The 6,025-nt window shown below is 42.0% G+C and overlaps 1 pseudogene; it reads left to right on the forward strand.

The window, feature by feature from the left end:
* The first annotated feature begins 635 nt into the window (after positions 1-635).
* Positions 636-2,916, forward strand: LOC119342667 (annotated as a pseudogene).
* The last annotated feature ends 3,109 nt before the right edge of the window (positions 2,917-6,025 follow it).

The following is a 6,025-nucleotide window of genomic DNA, read 5'->3' on the forward strand; positions in this document are numbered from 1 at the left end:
ATTAACTGGGCAACTATTTTCTTCTTAATCAATGAAAATGAGAAATCTTTTGTCTTGTTTCAAAAAAATGATGCCAAAAAAAACTAAATGCTTAAAAGATATCTTCTTTCTATGGGAATACTTAAAAATACTACTCCATCCATTCCAAAATATAGCGCGAACGCGCTTTCCGGGGTTCAACTTTGACCATAAATCTAACCAACGAGACCAACTACAGCACGAACGGAAATTATACCAGTGAATTCGTATTCAAAAGAAGTTTTCAATTATATAATCTTTGCTCCCACTGCAGTTGGTCTCGTTGTTTAAATTTATGGTTAAAATTGAAGCGTGGAAACCGAGGATGCACTATAATTTGGAACGGAGGGACTATAATTTTATGATTTCCTAGTAGAATACATTTCTACTGCCTGCAACCAAATTTATATTTTTGTTCAAAATAAAATTATACTCTGATAAATTATGTGATTTGAATATATCCATATGAGACCATAATTTAAATTTACATGCAAAAAATGAGTACTACTAGTGTACTGGTACTAGATAACTGAAAGTTGCCACCTAGGTACAACTTGTCTTGCTCCGGACCTACCTACACACCAAGGCCCATGCCTCGCTTCTCCTCCACCACGTCAATGTCGTCACTCCGCCTCCGCCTCCCCCTCCGCCTGCACGCCCGCCACTCCTCCTCCGCCTCTCAACCCTCACACAGCCAGGGCTGGGATCCCCACGCCGCCTTCGCCGCCGCCACGGAGCGTGCGCGCTCTGGCAGCCTCACCCCGGCGGACGCACACCACCTGTTCGACGAATTGCTGCGGCAGGCCAATCCTGTCCAGGAGCGCCCCCTCAACAACTTTCTCGCCGCCCTCGCCCGCGCGCCGGCCCTCACGGTCGCCCTCTTCAGCCTCATATCCAAAGGCGCCCGCCGACGGGTGGCGCAGCCAAATGTCTTCACCTATGGCGTCCTTATGGACTGCTGCTGCCGTGCACACCGCCCGGATCTGGCACTAGCGTTCTTCGGCCGTTTCCTCAGGACGGGCCTGGAGGCAGACCAAGTCGTCTTCAACACCCTCCTCAAGGGCCTTTGCCATGCAAAGCAGGCAGATGAGGCCGTGAACGTGCTTCTTCACAGGATGCCTGACCTGGGCTGCACTCCCAATGTGGTGGCGTACAACACCGTCATCCATGGCTTCTTTAGGGAAGGCCAAGTAGGCAAGGCATGCGATATGTTCCATGGAATGGCACATAAGGGCGTTATGCCTAATGTGGTGACATATAACTCGGTTATTGATGCACTGTGCAAGGCCAGGGCCATGGACAAAGCAGAGACGGTCCTTAGTCAAATGGTAAATGATGGTGTCAGACCTAATAATGTCACATATAATAGCCTCATCCATGGATATTCCTCTTTGGGTAATTTGAAGGAGGCGGTTAGGGTATTCAAAGAGATGAGTCGGAGGTTTACACCAGATGTCGTTACCTGCACCTCACTCATGGCCTTCCTTTGCAAGAATGGAAAAAGCAAAGAAGCTGCAGAAATTTTTGATTCAATGGCCACCAAGGGCCTGAAACGTGACACCGTTTCATATGCTATTCTCCTTCATGGGTATGCCACTGAAGGATGCTTGGTTGACATGATTAATCTCTTCAATTCAATGGCAACAGACTGTATTCTACCTAACTGTCATATCTTCAATATACTGATTAATGCATATGCTAAATCTGGGAAGCTTGATAAGGCTATGCTTATCTTCAATGAAATGCAGAAACAAGGAGTGAGTCCAGATTTAACTAGATGGTTGATATGGGAGTACGACCGAATGCAATTGTTTATCATTCCCTAATCCGGGGTTTTTGTACACATGGGGATTTAGTGAAAGCAAAGGAATTGGTTACTGAAATGAGGAACAAAGCTATGCGTCCTCCTCATATTAAGTTCTTCCATTCAATAATGCAGAACCTATGCATGGAAGGAAGGGTAATAGAAGCACGGGATATCCTCGACTTGATGCTGCACATAGGTATGAGGCCTGATGTTCCCATCTTTAATTTACTAATCGGTGGATACTGCCTAGTCCGCGAGATGGAGGATGCAACAAAAATGTTTGATGATATGGTGTCATATGGTTTAGAACCTTGTAACAATACGTATGGTATACTTATTAATGGCTATTGCAAAAATAGAAGGATTGATGACGGGCTTATTCTATTCAAAGAGATGCTGCGCAAGGGACTTAAACCTACAACTTTTAATTATAACGTCATACTGGATGGATTATTTCTGGCTGGACGAACTGTTGCTGCAAAGGTGAAGTTTAATGAGATGGTTGAATCTGGAGTAAGTGTGTGCATTGATACATACTCTATAGTTCTTGGTGGACTTTGTAGAAATAATTGCACCGGTGAAGCAATCATGCTGTCCAAGAAATTAAGTACAATGAATGTCAAATTCAATATTGCAATTGTCAATATCTTGATTGGTGCATTCTTCAGGGTTCGGCGAAACCAAGAAGCTAAGGATTTGTTTGCTGCTATACCAGCCAATGGCTTGGTTCCTAATGCTGTTACCTACACCATAATGATGACAAATCTTATAAAAGAAGGTTCAGTGGAAGAAGCTGACACTCTCTTTTTATCAATGGAGAAGAGCGGGTGTACTGCCAACTCTTGTATGTTAAATCATATTATCAGAAGGTTACTGGAAAGAGGAGAGATAGTCAAGGCTGGAAATTATATGTCGAAAGTTGATGCAAAGAGCTACTCACTTGAAGCTAAAACTGTTTCGCTGCTGATCTCCCTCTTGCCAGGGAAAGGGAAATATAGAGAACACATAAAATTGCTCCCTATGAAGTATCAGTTTCTCGAAGAAGCAGCCACAGTTGAATAGTTTGATACATGATCTCTGAACTTAACTCCTAGAAGTTAAACTTGGATTGTTGCTTGCCATGGGTCCTTATGCTTGTACAACAAATGCATTTTCTGTTGGGAAATAGAAAGCCAGTCCTAAATTCTGTCACTTTTTGTTAAGTTCGTGATGCGCTGAAAACTTGCAATAACAACAATGGCAGTAGAAAACATAAAACGATTAATTATCTCTGTGTTTTTTGGTATCGTATGTTCGGGAAAGGTAGACCAAGTAGTCTAACTAAACTGATTGGATTGTTAAAAGCTAATGGCTTCGGATGAGGATTAAAAAAGGTATAGATAGGTTGGCGTGCTTCTTAAAAAGATAGAGATATGTCGGCGCATATGATAGTGAAAATCTTTTGTTGGATTGGCTACCAAGGACTATAGAGCTCTGGGCATCCATGTTATGCTGATAACAGGATATGAGAAAGGAACCTCTCAGGCAATATGCCATGAGATTGGTGCATTTTCACCTGATGATGATGTTAGCATAATGTGCATTACAGGGAACAAGTTTGTGGCACTTGCGGACAAGAAGGCACTGGTATGAAGGAACAGTGGCCTTCTGTTCTCTATGTCAGAGCCTAGGCCCAAGGAAGAGATTGGGAGACTGCTGAAAGAAGATGCTGAAGTTGTTGCTATGACTGGAGATGGTGTAAATGTTGTCCCTGCTCAAAAATTTGCTGACATTGGTATAGCAATATGTATTACCGGCACTGAGATATTTCTTACTCACACCATCTCAGACTGTTTTCAAAAACCATTTCTCCCAATTTGTTTTGAATCAGGAGAAGTGCCCCATTTTCTATGATGTCAAATGGAAAAGTTCCCATGGTACTCTACTCAGTAAGCCGCCTGTTCCTGAAAGAGATTACAACACATGTGTTTAGCAGGACTGCAGGAGTCGCGAAACTCCAAAAGAGAGTAGACATGCGGTTGCAGAGCTAACAGAAAACCATGAATCATCAGACATAACAGTGTCTAAAAACCAAATTTCATGCTCCAGAGCAGAGAAATGAGTACTTGAGTAGCTACCCTCCAAAAGGTAACATGTTAAATCAACGATCACCTTGCACTTAGTGGCTTCAAAAGTTCAAATACTTGTGCTTTGAAATTAATTCTATCTTTGGTTTCTCAGATGAAAAACTATTGATTTCTAAATTCTTTCGTCATTTATCTTTTAGCCTTTCTACTTCACAAACCTGTAAAAAAAATCTTGACCTTGTATGTTACTGCTTTTGAGCTAGCCTAATCCTACAGTTAAGTAAAACATCATTTATTTTGTTGTCTAGAGCATGAATTTAGAGATTTGAGAGTGATATTTGGAAAACTATTTTTTTCGGTTAGTTATTGTGAGCAGTATCTGAAATTTCCTATATTTTTATTTCTCAGGCTTATCACAATCTCAGTATTATAGTTTCTGCAGTTAGTGAAGGAAGATCTATTTCTAGTAACATGAAAGCTTCCATAAGGCTTGTGTTCCATTTCTCACTTGCTGTTTTGAGGCTGCTTGCATACATTCTAGTCGTTTCTTTGCCACTTGCTAAGCATAATTGCATCTGCATAATACTTTTTCTATATTGTACAATTCACATTCAGTTACTGGAAAACTTGTGCCCCTTGTGAGGATTCTGAGTGTCTTTGCTTCACTGCTTCAGATATATGATATCGTCAAATATTGGTAAATTTTTGGGTCCTTGGGGATGCCGGACTTCATCATTGTCAAGGCTTCTATCTGAAAATTGGACTACTGCGTCCAGGAGGATCCTACGGGCACTGACTGTGCTCTTGAGATCTAGAGTGCTGGCAACGGCATGGTTGGCCGCAGAGGAGCTCTACCTGATGAAATGCAGAGAGCAAGACTATGTCCAATTCAGAGATGTTGTGCATCAAATTGATTTTAAATGAATATGCGTGCTCAGGTCGAAGGTGAAGCTGGGATGGCACTATCTTTTGTCATGAAAAGATGTTAAGGCTGAAAAGGTGAATCCATTGACTATGTTTCATCATGCCCTGAAGGTCATAAGGATTTTGTCCAAGGTTGTTGCCTATAGGAAAATCAGGTAATCATGCTTGATCCGTTCAACCAATTGAGCAGCGATAGCAATCTGGCCCTCAAATCTTTACCGTGTTCTTTTCCTCTGTTCCTCGTAGACAGAATGTAAAGGTCCTGTGCTTCCTTTGAGCCTGATGTAATTCTGTATGCATGTATCATACCATTTTTTTAGAGAGTTAAGCTTGAAATATCTCACTCCAAAAAATTTATACTGCCGAAAGCTGGGAAATTTGGTCTTGTTGCTTAAACATGTTTCTGTACTGTGGTTACTTTGCATTTGCAGGGTCGTATCTTACAAGTGTCTGTCAGAACGGCTTACATTTCTGTGCTTCTTTAGATTTACTACTCTGACTTGGAAGCTGCAATTACAGGTACATCATCCTCTCTAAGATCCAGGATAACACGGGTACGGCTCATGCTGCCACGTTGCAACAAGGTGGCTAGGAGACGCTTGGTCGCACAGCAAATGAGCTCTACTCGGTTGACTATGCAGCACGATTTGGCAGTACCATGCGTGCCGCTATGTATCATCAGTATCTGTCCCAAGCGGAATGTCGCAAAGGGAATGCTGAACGGTAATCATCTTGTGAAATGCATCGTTGTTGGAGCTGAAAAGGTGGATCCATCGACCTTCTGAGGGCTATTAACATGTTCATGATGGAGTAGACACTAGATCCATTAGACATAAAGCTTCCTTTGAGTTGCAGACATGTGTTGGCTACTCAATTTACTCTCTGCACTAGTTTTACCCTATGAGCATTCTGCTAGCGCTTGTTTGGTTTCCTTCGTTATACATGCAAGCATGCTTGTTATCCCTCGAGATCATGTATTTTGTTGGGTAGTCCGTACTGGATCTCTATGCCGTAACTGGTGACGTTAAGATGAATGACTGTTCTATCCCAGACTTGTGTCATGGTAAATCAAGCGACATGTCGATCCTATGATTGTTTGTGTGTCTGATTAGTTCTTTGTTGTTGTTGTTGTTGAGAGCATAATCAGTCAGCGTGTTCTTCCCATAGTTAAATCTGTGCGATTTCTCATAGTTCTTTTTCTACTAGTATA

This window comes from Triticum dicoccoides, unplaced genomic scaffold (genome assembly GCF_002162155.2).
Source record: "Triticum dicoccoides isolate Atlit2015 ecotype Zavitan unplaced genomic scaffold, WEW_v2.0 scaffold1005, whole genome shotgun sequence".
Classification (NCBI taxonomy): Eukaryota; Viridiplantae; Streptophyta; class Magnoliopsida; order Poales; family Poaceae; genus Triticum; species Triticum dicoccoides.